Genomic DNA, 15,946 nt, shown 5'->3' on the forward strand with positions numbered 1-15,946 from the left:
ATGCTTCCCTTCCCTGCCTAAGAATCTTGCAAAACAGGCAGCTTCTCTTGCATGGAGGACTCTCCTGCAAACAACACCGAGTGGCTTTCCTCCCCCTGCTGTTAGCCAAAATAGACACTCTTAAGAGGTTCCCCTGGTGCTCTTCCAACAGCTGAGCAATAGTTTCAAGAACACCTTGCATGTCACTGCCACACCCTCCCCCCTCGCTGTGAACCTCTGGTCCAGGTGTCCTGTTTCCATTCTTCTTTCCTTGCCCACAGTTCAGGGCCAGACCACCTGCTTTGCATGCAGAAGGTCCCAGGGTCCATCCCCAATGACATCTCCAGGTAGGTCTCGGAAACTGCTGGAGTGAGACTGCAAGTCAGGGTAGGCAATACTGGACCACCAGCCTGACTCAGGATAAGGCAGCTACAGTACTTACCGTATTTTTTGCTCTATAAGACTAACTTTTTCCCTCCTAAAAAGTAAGGGGAAATGTGTGTGCATCTTATGGAGCGAATGCAAGCTGCGCAGCTATCCCAGAAGCCAGAACAGCAAGAGGGATTGCTGCTTTCACTGTGCAGCGATCCCTCTTGCTGTTCTGGCTTTTGAGATTCAGAATATTTTTTTTCTTCTTTTCCTCCTTCAAAAACTAGGTGCGTCTTGTGGTCTGGTGCGTCTTATAGAGCGAAAAATACGGTAAGTCAGAATTATGAGGACTAGAAGCTTGAGAGCCAGTGTGGTGTAGTGGTTAAGAGTGGTAGACTTGTAATCTGGGGAACCGGGTTCGCGTTTCCGCTCCTCCACATACAGCTGCTGGGTGACCTTGGGCTAGTCACACTTCTCTGAAGTCTCTCAGCCTCACTCACCTCACAGAGTGTTTGTTGTGGGGGAGGAAGGGAAAGGAGAATGTTAGCCACTTTCAGACTCCTTCGGGTAGTGATAAAGAGGGATATTAAATCCAAACTCCTCCCCTTCTTCTTCTTCTTCTTCTTCTTCTTCTTCTTCTTGTACAGTGGTACCTTGGGTTACATATGCTTCAGGTTACATACGCTTCAGGTTACAGAATCCGCTAACTCAGAAATAGTACCTCGGGTTAAGAACTTTGCTTCAGGTTGAGAAAAGAAATCGTGCTCCGGCAGCGCAGCAGCAGGAGGAGGCCCCATTAGCTAAAGTGGTATATCAAGTTAAGAACAGTTTCAGGTTAAGAACGGACCTCCAGAATGAATTAAGTTCTTAACTCGAGGTACCACTGTAATATTTTTAAGTGTGTGTCCATAGCTCAGTAGTTAGAGCACCTGCTTGGCATACAGATGATCCATGTTCAATCCCAGGAATTTCCAGGCAGGGCAAGGGGAGCCTCCTGACTGAAACCTCGGAGAGTCTCTGGTGGTCAGTGGTCTGGTGTTCTGACTCTGTAACAAGGCAGTTTGTTTCTGTGTTTTTGTGCCTTCAGGCAGGGATGAGAAACCTTCAACCTGCAGAGCCTGCAGAGTCAATTTGGCCTCCCCATTTGATCTTCCTCAAGCCACACTGATACACGAAGTCCTATGCTCCTTGCAAGGAACAGGGTGGGAGAAGATAAGGACCAGGCTCTTTCAGCCAAAATATTCCCCCACCCCCTTCTTCAATGGAAGGGCCATAGTTCAGTCATGGAGCATGTCAAAGGTCCCAGTTTTAATCCTGGTACCTCCGGGAATGGCTTGGAGAGTCTCTGGGGAGTCTCTACCAGGAAGTGTAGTCAAGTCTAAGCTAAATGGACCAAAGGGTCTGTCTTGGGGGCTTTCTCCTTCGCTTAAAACACTATCATAACTCATGGACATCTAATGCAGACCCTCCAAGTGTCCCTATTTTCCAGGGACAGTCCTGGATTTACAGAAGACGTCCTGGTTTCTGATTTGATCCTGGAATGTTCTGCTTTTCCTTAGGATGTCCCTATTTTCATTGGAGAAATGTCAGAGAGTATGGAGCTATTATGTTTTTATAAGTGGTACCTCGCGTTACAGACGGTTCAGGTTACAGACGCTTCAGGTTACACACTCCACTATCCCAGAAATAGTACCTCGGGTTAAGAACTTTGCTTCAGGACGAGAACAGAAATTGTGCTCCGGCCGCACAGCAGCAGTGGGAGGCCCCATTAGCTAAAGTGGTGCTTCAAGTTAAGAACAGTTTCAGGTTAAGAATGGTTTCAGGTTAAGAACGGACCTTAAGTTCTTAACCAGAGGTACCACTGTACATTGATGCAAAATCCAGCATCGCCTGAGCTCTGCGAGTGCAGCTTTCTCCCGACTGAAGTGCAGAGTGTTTGAGGACTGGGACATTCGCGGGGAAACCAAAATGCTTCTTTACAAAGCTATTGTACTACCAACGTTACTGTATGCTTGTGAAACATGGATCACTTATAAATGCCATTTAAAACTCCTTGAAAGATTCCACCAACGGTGACTCTGAAAATTTTTACACAACACTTGGGAAGATAGGGGAACTAATGCCAGTGTACTGAAAGAAGCAAAGATCACCCATGTTGAAGCAATGATTCTGCAACATCAACTTTGTTGGACTGGTTGTGCGGATGCCTGGTTATCGTCTTCCAAAGCAACTGCTCTATTCCAAACTTAAAAATGGAAAGTGTAATGCCGTTGGTCAACAAAAGAGGTTTAAAGACTCTCTCAAGGCAAATCTAAAAAAATGTAATATAAACACTGACAACTGGGAAACACTAGCCTGCGAGAGCTCCAACTGGAGAACAGCCTTTACCAAAGGTGCTGTGGGTTTTGAAGACACTCAAACTCAGGATGAAAGGGAGAAACGTGCTAAGAAGAAGACACACATGGCAAAACCTCACTGTGATCAACTACCACCAGGAAACCAATGTCTCCACTGTGGAAGGACGTGTGGATCCGGAATTGGCCTCCACAGTCACTTATGGACCTAGTGTGATGACTGTTTTTATGGAAGACAATCTTACTCAGCTACGAGTATTGGCAAAGAGAAGGATTATGTTTCTATATATGCTGAAAGTTGCCCACATTGCCTGGGGCAACCAAGACAGATGGGCAAGGCATAAATAATAAAGTAAGTACCAGTTGCCGAAAGTCATGGGAGGGCAGAATGCTCTTGCACTTGAATTCTGCTTGAGGGTTTCCAGTTGGGAGGTTGCCACTGTGATGCTGGACTTGATTGGTCTGATCCGGCAGGCTTTTCTTGTGTTCTTACGACTCTCTGGGAGACAGAGACCCCCCCCCCCACCATGTCCTTTCGATGCCCCAAATCTAGATTTGAGGCTGATGGACGTACCTATAAGAGGTTGCAGCTGAAGGTTACAGACAAATACCTAGAGCTGCTTTTGCAAGTCTGAAGGTAGGCTTGGGAGCGAATTCCTTTTCTTTTCTTAAAGAAACACACGGTGTGTTTCTCACAAACACTTGGATAGATTTCCTCCTCAGCCTCAAACATCCAGAACACATCCTGCTCAGTTTAAATGCAAACTGACAGGTACCGAGGAATCCATTGATTGTGTACTTTCAAAGCTCCCCAGGCTGCTGTGGTGAAGGTGGAGATGTTAGAGGGCAGGACTCCTGGGTTCGTTTTCCCCTCTACCCAACAGGAACTTTTCTCCTCCAAACTTTCTCTTCTCCTGCTTCAGATCTCTGCGGTTGGGTTTCTTTTTATTGTTGAAAAAGAAGGCAGACAGGATGCCTCACCTAAGAACCTAAGAAAAGTCTGCTGGGTCAGTCCAGTATCCTGTTCTTATAGTGGCCAAGCAGAGGCTTGTGGGAAACTCACAAGCAGCACCTGAGCACTAGAGTCCCCTCCCCTCCTGTAGAGATGCTGCCAGGGACCTTCTACATGCTAAGCAGCTGCTCTGCCACCGACCTATGACACTTCCCCTTGAAATAAAGTAAGACTCCAGTCCATTTGGTTTTGAATAAAGGCTGGTAGAAAATGTTTCATGCCAGGACTTGTAAAAGAGAAAAAGAGTGTTGGGAAATGATCCAGAATGAATTGGGGGGGGTGTTTAAAAGTACTCCCCCCCAAAAAAAAACCCCCAGAGTCCTTTCTGTTGGGGATAATTCAGATTGAAATTCCCAAGTGTCAAAAGAGGTTATTTATGTATGTCACTGCTGAGTCGCATGTTTTGTTAGCCTCAAAATGGAAAACGAGCAAGGTCCCAACCAAAGAAGAATGGCAACTTAAGCTGGCAGAATATGCACAACCTGCAGACTTCACATATAGAATAAGAGAACAAGAAGAACATACATTTAGAGAAGATTGGAAAGCGTTCGTTGAATATATGGGAAATAACTGTGTACAGCTGGAAACACTGGCAGCGTTAAGATAAATTCAACAGTGTAAATAAGTTTGGATGGATGTAATGATGGAATACCGATTGGTATAGTTTTTGTAAAATATGCAGGGATTTATGTTAGGTGAAATGGACCATGAAAAGAGAAGAAAGGAAGTCCTTGATGTCTTAAGGATGTAAAATGAGTATTTTAAATTGTGTGTGTGTGTTTGTGTGTGTGTGTGTATTATGGTTTTTATTAAAGATTTTCTTGGTTTACAAAAGTGCATACATTGCCTCAGTTTTCAGGTCATAATGTCCTTTCTACAGATCAGTTCTGTTTGATGTGGGACGTTGATATTGTATACAGTATAAAGTTGGGGGAGAAGAGAGGTGGGGAGAGAGAGTAGGGAGGGAGAATCTTCGAAAGCAACTACTCTATTCCGAATTTAAAAATTGAAAGCGTAATGCCAGTGGTCAACAAAAGAGGTTTAAAGACTCTCTCAAGGCAAATCTTAAAAAATGTAGTATAAACACTGCCGAATGGGAAACACTGGCCTGCGAGCGCTCCAGTTGGAGAACAGCCTTTACCAAAGATGTCGTGGGCTTTGAAGATGCTTGAACTCAGGACACAAGGGAGAAACGTGCTAAGAAGAAGGCACGCTTGGCAAACCCTCACCGTGATCAACTCCCACCCGGAAACCACTGTGGAAGGACATGTGGATCCAGAATTGGCCTCCACAGTCACTTACGGACACACTGTTAAGACCATTTTTATGGAAGACAATCTTACTCAGCTGTGAGTGATCGCCAAAGAAGAAGAAAATAACTTTCATTCTTTTACGTAGCATATGTGCAAGGTTTTAGTGTCAGCGTCACGTGGGCAGGTCCTCTTTCTATGCATTTATTAGTTTTCATTGGTGGTGAGAGAGATTGGGGGGCAGGACATGGCTGGTTGTCTATAGTTGACTGCATTCAGTTTTGTTTGCATGTGAGAAGGCGGAAGGCGTTGTTGGGTCTGTAAACTTAGCCATATTGATTCGTATGCTGTTGGAGGGTTCTTGTCATGTTGGGCTGTATGTGTGAAATATACGCGGAGTCCTGCAGTGATTTCATGCTCTTTATTGCAGCTTGTAAAACAGTGATTGAATTGCCCCCCAAAACCTCAGGTTTTTATATACATTATTTACACAATGAGTCCCGTCTGTTTGGCTGATTCTGCTTCCCTCCTGGAGCCTGATTGGTCTTTTCCTGCGGGCCAATCAGTTATTGAATTCTACGATCCTACCAGCCTAATAGGCTGATTAAGTTCCTCCTGGAGCCTGATTAGTCTTTTCCTGCAAACCAATCAGTTGATGCATTCTAGGATCCTACTTGCCTATTGTTCTAGGATCCAAGCTTAGTACATAACACCGTGTAATAAAGGGGAGCCACAATGGGTGGAGTTATCTCCTTTTATTTGTCCCTGCGCTAGTTTCAGTTTGTTGGTTAGATTTTATTATGTTTTAATATTTGCTGGAGGGACACGGGTGGCGCTGTGGGTTAAACCACAGAGCCTAGGACTTGCTGATAAGAAGGTCGGTGGTTCGAATCCCCACGATGGGGTGAGCTCCCATTGCTCGGTCCCTGCTCCTGCCAACCTAGCAGTTCGAAAGCACGTCAAAGTGCAAGTAGATAAAGAGGTACCACTCTGGAGGGAAGGTAAATGGCGTTTCTGTGCGCTGCTCTGGTTTGCCAGAAGCGGCTTAGTCATGCTGGCCACATGACTTGGAAGCTGTATGCTGGCTCCCTCGGCCAATAAAGCGAGATGAGTGCCGCAACCCCAGAGTCGGTCACGACTGGACCTAATGGTCAGGGGTCCCTTTAGCTTTACCTAATATTTGTTGGAAGCCGCCCAGAGTGGCTGGGAAAACCCATTCAGTTATGGGCAGGGTATAAAACAACAACAACAGACATCTCTATTTTCATTGGATAAATTTTGGAGGCTATGCTGTTGACTGCACTGACTGGCAGAGGTTCTCCAGGTTTCCAGGAGTGAACCAGGGACCTTCTGCATGCAAAGAGCCCCCGAGCTGTGCCCCCGCTTCATTCAAAACACCCCACCTTGCTGGCAGACAGTTGTCTAGATGCGAAGATCAGGCTCAAACTCTTTGCCCGCTGCCCTTTCTCGAGGAAGAGGCGAGCTCAGCCATGCGGCAATTCAGCAAAGAGATAGGGACATTGTTCTCCCGGCCTCGCTCTGCTTGCAGAGAGCCGGTGATCCACCATGGATGCCTCTTGCCTGAGCGAGAGACAAATTGCTTTGCGGTGGTGACACCGCTGGACTCATCCAGATGTGACTCAGCAGGTATTAGCCGGGATGCTCCCAAAAGCTGGCATGCACCGACGCATGCGTGTGAGCGGCACACAGATCCGCTCTCTCTTGCTCCCGGCTGAGTTCATGCCTCTCCCCTGCTCCCAGCCCAGAGGAGGGATTAGCAGAGAACAGTCTGCCCTTGTTCTTTTGCCAAACCAGCCAGTAGAGTGATGAAAAAAAAGAGCGCTGACTTGGCTTGCAGCCTGCCCTTTGCTCCTGGGTGTATATGTGTCTGTGTGTTCCCTTGGCTGTGAGGCTTTAAAGGAGGGGGGAGATGCACACTTTGGGACATCGCCAATCTTGTGCAGACTGAACTGGAAGGAGGCACACCAGGCGGAGCTAGGAAACTCAGGAACGTTGCGCTGTGTGGGGAAATGAAAGCGTGTTTATTCAGAAGGCATGAAAGGCCACTAGCCTCCTGCGCACAGTTAAACTGTGGAACTCACTGCCACAGGAGGCAGTGGTGACCACTAACATACCCTCCAACCTTTCTCCAGCATAAAGGTTAAAAGTTCAAGGACTCCTTGGACGGTTAAGTCCAGTCAAAGGTGACTATGGGGTTACGGCACTCATCTCACTTTCAGGCCGAGGGAGCCGGCGTTTGTCCACAGACAGCTTTCCAGGTCACGTGGCCAGCATGACTAAACCACTTCTGGTGCAACGGGACACTGTGATGGAAGCCAGAGCACATGGAAATGCTGTTTACCTTCCCGCGGCAGCGGTACCTATTCATCTACTTGCAGTGGCGTGCTTTTGAACTGCTAGGTTGGAAGGAGCTGGGGCAGAGAAACAGGAGCTCACTCCGTCATGGGAATTCAAACCACCAACCTTCCGATCGGCAAGCCGAAGAGGCTCAGTAGTTTACACTGAGTGCCAGACATGTCCTCTTCCCTCCTGCATGTGGTGAGTGGGGACCCTGTTGCAACAGTTCCTTCAATTAAGATCAGGCTTAAAAGGTAAAGGGACCCCTGTCCATTAGGTCCAGTTGTGACCGACTCTGGGGTTGCGACACTCATCTCGCTTTATTGGCCAAGAGAGCTGGCGTACAGCTTCCGGGTCATGTGGCCAGCATGACTAAGCCGCTTCCGGTGAACCAGAGCAGCGCACAGAAATGCCGTTTATCTTCCCGCTGGAGCGGTACCTATTTATCTACTTGCACTTTGACATGCTTTCGAACTGCTAGGTTGGCAGGAGCTGGGACTGAGCAACGGGAGCTCACCCTGTCACGGGGATTCGAACCGCCGACCTTCTGATCAGCAAGTCCTAGGCTCTGTGGTTTAACCCACAGCACCACCCGTGTCCCCAAGATCAGGCTTACTAGCCACTTTACTTCTGAATATACTCTGGCTGGCCTCTGTTATTTTCTCCCACCGATAGGGCACCCACTTAAGGACTCTCTACAGGCTCTTGGATACCCCATAAGGGAAAGGGAGCAGCTTTTTCTTACAACAACGATAATAATATCCATCCACACTGATGCAATTCATATTTCCAGGCATTTGGGGTATGTGTGTTTGCATGTGTGTTGAATTGGCACTCAATTCAGGAAACTGATTGGCGTGGAGAAAGGAGGAGGGGGAAGGAGCTGAGGGTCAAGTGGGGCACTGCGATTGCCTGCGTTTCACCAGGCAGGCAGGATTCGCACGTGACACCTTCCACCTTTTCCCGTGCCTCTCTCTGCCTGGACGAGGAGAGGTCCTGACAGGCCTTTTCACTTTGAGCGAGGCTGGCGGGCCATAATAATGCTCTGGTAAATAATATACAGCAGTCACAGCGCCGGCACTTGAGAGCGCAGCACTAGATTTTGCTGACCCCTGCATTGTTGCTACCTGAAGGGAAACAGGGCCCATAAAATATTGAAGGGAACTAATAGAAAATGAGACAGCATGACTAATGGGGTGGAGTGAGGCAAGGGGAGCAGGCGGGGACGAAAGGGGGCGGGCGGGCGGAGCTCTCTAATGCAGCTCTTGCTCTCTCCCGCCGGCTACAAGCGGGGGAATCCCACAATGCTCTGCAGCTGGCGGGGGGCTTGCAGCAGGGAGTAAAGGAATCCTGGCCCGTGAGCCAATCTGACATCTGCATACCCCCCAAAACATCTGGGGGAGTTCCTTGATTGAAAGCATGCCTATCTCTCTCACTAAAATAGCAGCAAGGTGGCATATCAAAAGACAAGCTTTTGCAAAAGAATATGCAATAAAAATAAGGTGACTACATCACGCAGCTGGTACCAGAGGTCCAGGGAAGCCTGATAGATGCTAGCAGAAGCTGACCACCGTGTCTCAGTGGGCAGTTCATTCCGCAGCTTGGGGGCTACCACTGAGAAGACCCTACGAAAATAAGAAGAGCCTTTCTCTAGATCAGGCCAATGGCACGTCTGGTCCAGCATCCTGTTCTCACAGTGGCTCAGCGGATACCTATGGGAAACCAGCAAGCAGAATCCAAACACAAGAGCACTCTCCACTGTGAGGTAGGTTAGGCTGAGAGAAGGCAGTAACTGGTCCCCCAGTCACTGGCGGAGGAACAGGCATGCGGGGAGAGTGTACCGCCCCCAGTGGCACGATCCCGGTTGGGTGCCATCATGGCTGGCCCCCCTGCACTAGGCGCCATGCCCCCAGGATGCGTGCCACAGCCCCAGGATACGCACCACGCCCCTGCGGGCGGCACACCACGCCCCCAAGGTGCGCGCCAGCCACGCCCCTGCCTGTTCTCTGCCACTGTCTCCAGTGAGTTTCATAGCCAAGCAGGGATTTAAACCCTGGTCTCTCCTGCCACAACAGCAGCAAGAATTCTCATCGCACAGTGTTGGAAGACACAGGAGCTACCCAGGCTGGAAGAATGGCAGATGAAAGTCATGGACTATATGGAATTGGCAGAGATGACTGGCAGAATCAGAGACCAGGGAGAAGAGACGGTGAAGGAAGATTGGAAGAAGTTCAAGGACTATCTACAGAAACACCATAAGATAAGGAATGTTTGATGACACCAGATTGAATGTAAAAGGTTATTAGTAAAAAATGTAAAGATTAAAAAAGATCCAATATTTTAAGATATAAGGAAATACAGTTATATTAAGATATTTAAAAAATCAAATTAAGACAGAGGGAAGGAATTTGCTGACAGAATATATGATCTGGAATACAGGGAAGGGAGGTCTGGGGAGGTCGGAGAAATAAGTTAATGCCAAGAATATAATGAGGATAAAAATTGTGTGTTTTTTTTCTTCATTTGTATTTTTTGCTGTTTTGTGTTTGTGTGCTGCTGTATTCTTTTGTGTTTGTTGTGCTGTGGTTTACTTTTTCTTGCTTTTGTCGCCTTACACTTATTGTAAAATTTAATAAAAATGATTATAAAACAAAACAAAACCCTGGTCTCTCCCAGGTCTTTGTCTGGTGCTCTAACCACTACACCATGCTGGTTCTCTTAGACAGAAGAACTTTCTCCTGGTGGGAGCCATTTGACAGGGGAACAGACTCCCTCAGAAGGTGGTGAACTCTCCTTAAATCTCTTCTTAAATGTCGGTCAGATGAGCATCCACCAGGGGTTCTTGAGCTGCGATTCCTGCATTGCGGCACGGGGTTGAACAAGATCCCCCTTGGAGAGCTCCCTTGCAACTCTACAAGTCTATGACTCCTGATGTCCAGGTAAGCAAAGAGCTGTAGAAGGAACGTCTTGCTGGAAAAGATTTCTTATTTTCTCTCCCCAGCCCAAGGACTTTGCTTGAGTTACACATCTGCTCAGGTGTGTGTGTGTGTGAGAGAGAGAGAGTCTCCTACACATGTCACCATTGAACCTCTCTTCAAATCATCTCCGACAGGCTGGAAAATCCATACCTTGAGGGCCTCATTATGGTTTTTTCTCCCAGGTCCTTATTAGCTTGAAGACATCGGGCAGAGTAACCTGGAACGCCGAGAGGTGAACGGGTGGGGGTGCGATTTCTGCTGAGCCCCAAAGAGAGAGGGCTGGCTTCCAATCCATCCATCCATCCATCTCTTCTAATCATGTCACTCATTGTTTTTTGAATGATCAGAGTGAGCTCCTGTCTGCCGAACCTTGCCAAAGATGCCTCCTGGTTCAGTATCATCTGCGTACGGGCTGAGTCACTTGGACTTTTGTCCTTGATTTCCTCTGTGTTTACCTACCAGTGTTGTTCTGTTGCAAAGGCCGAGTGACGGACTCCCCCCACACACACACACATTTTATTCTTCCCACCAGTTCTGTTTTGAGTTATTGGCTCCAAACTTCCAATCAACATTCGCTGAAACACATTAGCAAGTGAAACACAGAGCAGTGTGGGTGTATGTTTGTGTGTGTTGGGGCTGAGAATCTGAATTCTCTTCGCCCTCTGTTATATGAGAGGTTTTATCTGCTTTTTTTTTTTTTAAAGTCCTTACAATTTAATTCTTTTTAAAGTACCCCCAAAGGGTTTGTCTTCTAACGAAGACTGACTCAGAGGAGACCCGCTAGAATCAATGGACCTAAGTTCAGCCCAGCCTTCAATGTCAATAGGTCGGATCTGAGCATCGCTAATGTCAAACGCAGACCAAATGAAGATATCCAACAAATTCATACTTAGACCTTTGAAATCAATGGACCTTAGCCTGCTCTTGAGCAGGACTAACAGGTATTTATACCTTCAGAGAATATTGAAACTACGCCTTCATCCGAATGAGGAAATCCCAACGAAAGAACAGTGGCAAGAAAAATTGATGAGCTATGCAGAGTTGGCTAAACTGACATACAAACTGCGGGATAAGGACAACTGTGACTTTAAGGAAGAATGGGAACTTTTTACAAATTCTCTAAAAAGACAACAAAATGAATTGGACTCCTTGGTAGGTTTTGAATAAACATACAGTGGTACCTTGGGTTACGTACTTAATTCGTTCCGGAGGTCCGTTCTTAACCTGAAACTGTTCTTAACCTGAAGCACCACTTTAGCTAATGGGGACCTCGGGTTACATACGCTTCAGGTTACAGACTCTGCTAACCCAGAAATAGTGCTTCAGGTTAAGAACTTTGCTTCAGGGTGAGAACAGAAATCGTTCTCCGGCGGCACGGCAGCAGCAGGAGGCCCCATTAGCTAAAGTGGTGCTTCAGGTTAAGTACGGACCTCTGGAACAAATTACTTACTTAACCTGAGGTACCACTGTAACTTGAATCCATTCCTTCAGAACCTACCCACTGGAGCAGCAGAAAGCTAAGTTCCTAGTCCTCATGGTTTGGAATAAAAAGCTGTGTTACCCTGAGTTGGACTATTGGTCCATCTAACTCAGTACTGTCTGCACAGACTGGCAGCGACTCTCCAGGAATTCAGGCAGGGGGCCTTTCCCAGCCTACCCAGATTGAACCCGGAGTCTTCTGCATGCCAGGCAGCTGCTCTACCCACTAAGCTGCATCTCTCTCCCCCTTAAAAAAATAAAATAAAGTGAGATACTAGTCCTCATGCTTCTGAATAAAGGACTGATTTCAATAAGCATAAAGCTGCCTTAAAGTGAGTCAGGCCACAGAATCATAGAATTGTAAGAGACCACAAGGGTCTTATCTCATCAGGCAGTTCCCCATCCAATTTGAAACCATACCAGACCCTGCTTAGCTTTGCAAATTTGCTAGCAGTTTTATTACTGCACCACTGGGATGGTCCATTTAGCTCAGAGAGGGGGAGGTATGGTATTGTCCACACAGATTGGAAGTGGCTTCTCTGGGATTTCAGACAATTAGCCTTTTCCAGTCCTATCTAGAAATGCTGTTGCGCATCGAACATGGGATCTTCTGCATTCCAACCAGATGCTCTACCAACTGAGTTGTAACCCTCAGCCTAAATTTAAACCCTCTGATTGGGAGTGGACGCTGGCAGTCAGCCAGTGTGGTGTAGTGGTTAAGAGCGGTAGTCTCGTAATCTGGGGAACCGGGTTCACATCTCCGCTCCTCCACATGCAGCTGCTGGGTGACCTTGGGCCAGTCACACTTCTCTGAAGTCTCTCAGCCCCACTCACCTCACAGAGTGTTTGTTGTGGGGGAGGAAGGGAAAGGAGAATGTTAGCCGCTTTGAGACTCCTTAAAGGGAGTGAAAGGCGGGATATCAAATCCAAACTCTTCTTTTTCTTCTTCAGCTGCTCAGCAAGTTGTGGGATAAAGGTAAAGGGACCCCTGACCATTAGGTCCAGTCATGACCGATTCTGGGGTTGCAGCACTCATCTTGCTTTATTGGTTGAGGGAGCCAGCGTACAGCTTCCGGGTCATGTGGCCAGCACGACTAAGCCACTTCTGGTGAACCAGAGCAGCGCACGGAAACGCCGTTTACCTTCCCAGAGCGGTACCTATTTATCCACTTGCACTTTGACGTGCTTTCGACCTGCTAGGTTGGCAGGAGCAGGGACCGAGCAACGGGAGCTCATCCTGTTGCAGGGATTCGAACCACCGACCTTCTGATTGGCAAGTCCTAGGCTCTGTGGTTTAACCCACAGTGCCACCCATGTCCCAGTAATTGTGGGATAACCAGCCTTATATAGCCAACAAGCTTAAGTCTACTTAATGCATGAAGGGGTTAATGCCATAGAGTAAGCTGTCCTGTCAGGCTTAGCTAGGTCACTCCCTCTCACCTTCGGAGGAAGGTTATGAGTCTATTGTTCTCTCTCAGTCTACCTAAGAAGTTCAGGGTGTAAAGAGGTTTGAGCTAGTTGCTCCGAGCTCAGACCACATGGCTCTAACAAGCCTTTCTATTCTGCCTTGGTCAGACCACACCTGGAATACTGTGTCCAATTCTGGGCACCATAATTTAAGAAAGATATTGGCAAGCTGGAACTTGTGCAGAGCAGGGCAACTAAGATGATCAAGGGTTTGGAACGGCTGAAGGAGTTTGGTATGTTTAGCCTGGAAAAGAGGAGACTGAGAGGAGATGATAGTCATCTTGAAATATGTCATATGGAAGAGAAAACAAGCTATTCAACAGTGGAATGGTCTCAGGAGGTTGTGGACTCTCCTTCCTTGGAGGAATTTAAGCAGAGGTTGAATGGCCACCTGTCATCTTAGCTGAAATTCCCACATTGCAGGGAACTGGACTCGAAGACTCTTGGGGTAGCTTCCAACTCTTCAATTCTATGATTCTTGACTTCCTATACCAATAATTTAGGAATTTTCACCACTTTAACTAAGCCAACTTTTACTGCCAATTCAACCTTTTCCGAATGCTGTATGGAAAAGCACATGAATCTGACCTTTGGAGGGTTTGTAAGTAAACCATTTTTAACTTCCCAAATGTGTGGCCTTTATACTGGGGGGAAATGCAAGTTTTGGAGCTCACAGGGGGATGTTTTAAAGGTCTAATAGCCTATATTTCCATGCCTTACTTTGCTGCATGCTTTATGATTTTAAATCTCTGCTGAGATTCTCTCACCAAACCGTACTTCCTCCAAACTTGGCATCCACAAATTCTACTTTTATACCTATTTTTTCCCCTTGCCAGTAACACTTATGACCCCGCGGTGCCCTTTCCCCTGCATGTGTGCTTGGGTGGCATTGCAGCCGCCGCTGCATGAGAAGGAGGACAGAGCATGAATCGTGCCACCCTGTAGGGTTGCCCTTGCCAATTAGTCCTGCCATCCGCCTGCCCACTTGCATTCTTTTAAGTGATTCTGACAGCTCTCGAGGAAAGCAGAGATATGAACTCAGCAACCCAGATTCTCTCCCCCTCTCCCTCTCATCCATTAAAGACAAAGCTGGGCACCAGCTCCCTCTTCGCTGCCGCCCTCCTGACATGCAGACAGCTCTTTAACTTCCGAGCTTCATAAATCTTTGGGATGCGAGATTTTAAATCACAATATTTTTATTAAAGGCCAGGCTGGATGGGGAAAGGCCAGCTGTCGGAGGACAGCTTAAAGGGCACGCGTTTGCACAAAAGGCCAGGACTAGCTGTGTGGTGCAATGGTTAGAGTGTCGGACTAGGATCTGAGAGTCCAGGGTTCGAATCCCCCAATTGGCCATTAAGCACACCTTGGACACTAATCACAGCCTCTCAGTTTATCCTACCTTACAGGATTGTTGTGAGGATTAAATGAAGAGGGGGAGAACCATGTACAGCTCCCTGGAGAAAAACGTGAGATATCAGTGCAATAAATAAGCAATAAATAGCTGGAGCATGGATCATTCTATCTGAGAATTGTCTACACTGACAAGGCAACAACTTTCCAGAATTTCAGAATTCAGTTACCAGGAGATGCTAAGGATTGACTTGGGACCTTCTGCATGTAAAACTGGGTCATGGCCACCACAGATTTGCAGGGAGTAATTTGATTTTCTTTGCTTTTTTGTGATAAATGACCCAATTCACACACCTTGAACCCAATAGCTGACCCGAAGCACAGCAGCCCTTTGAAAACCACACTTCTGAGAAAGCTGTCCTCCAACCAAACGAATGTGTACATCAATGCCCATTTTAGGCAAAATCAAACACAAAAATGCTTTAATAGGGAAATGGGTTATGTGCGTATTAGTCAAAACCTCACTTAAAATGTGTTTATTAGGAGAAATTTGCACTAAAATGCATGGCGAATTTGGGGGAGGTTTTCTTTCAACAGTTTGCATATTTCTGTGCAAATCACACTAAAAGGTTGATGATTTTCTGTGGTGGTTTTATTTTATTTTAAGTTGCTGTGGAAATGTGGAGATCTGAATTTCAGACTGGAAAAAATAGTGAATAAGAGAAACTAAAATGAACAGATTCTTCCATCCCTGTCTACCCCTTACTTAAGATCTTCGGCTCAAGACATAGGAATCTACTGTATATTCAGTCATGTTGGCAGTGGCTGGCAGTAGCTCTCAAGGTTTTCAGAGGCAGGAATCTCTCTCAGCCCTATATGAAGATGTCAGGGATTGAACATGGCACCTTCTGCATGTAAAGCAACTGCTCTAACCACTAGGCCTCTCCCCTGTCCTGAATATGCAGATGGAACTTTAATTACCTTTTGGATTTTGCACTTTTTCTCAACTTTGCATTCTCAGCTTAAAAAAAACCCCAAAGCCCATTACAATGTGCTTTGTGCGGACGCCTATTTTAGGATAAAATACAATTAGAAATGTACAAACTGAGATAAAACATGCATTTAAATCTGTGATTTTGTAAAATGCAAGACTGGATATGAATATTCATGCTGAAAATAAAATCAGATTCTAGCCGCTAGAATCTAGCGCTCGTGTTTCTGGCAAGGGGCTGGTTCAAAGTAAGTTGTCTGAAGCTCTGTGTATTGTCTGCACTGATTGGCAGCAAATCCCCAGCCTTTCAGGGAGAGAATTGAATCTGGGTCCTTCTGCTTGCAAGGCAGACATACTGC

General features: G+C 46.7%; 1 long non-coding RNA gene across 1 annotated transcript; it reads left to right on the forward strand.

Annotated features, from left to right (window-relative positions):
• The first annotated feature begins 255 nt into the window (after window positions 1-255).
• LOC310683986 lies at window positions 256-10,986 on the forward strand. The gene is made up of 3 exons (XR_014514624.1): window positions 256-326; window positions 8,923-9,087; window positions 10,144-10,986. It is a non-coding gene; the product is annotated as an uncharacterized lncRNA (long non-coding RNA).
• The last annotated feature ends 4,960 nt before the right edge of the window (window positions 10,987-15,946 follow it).

Source organism: Podarcis tiliguerta (genome assembly GCF_965153285.1).
Source record: "Podarcis tiliguerta genome assembly, chromosome: 8".
Taxonomy (NCBI): domain Eukaryota; kingdom Metazoa; phylum Chordata; class Lepidosauria; order Squamata; family Lacertidae; genus Podarcis; species Podarcis tiliguerta.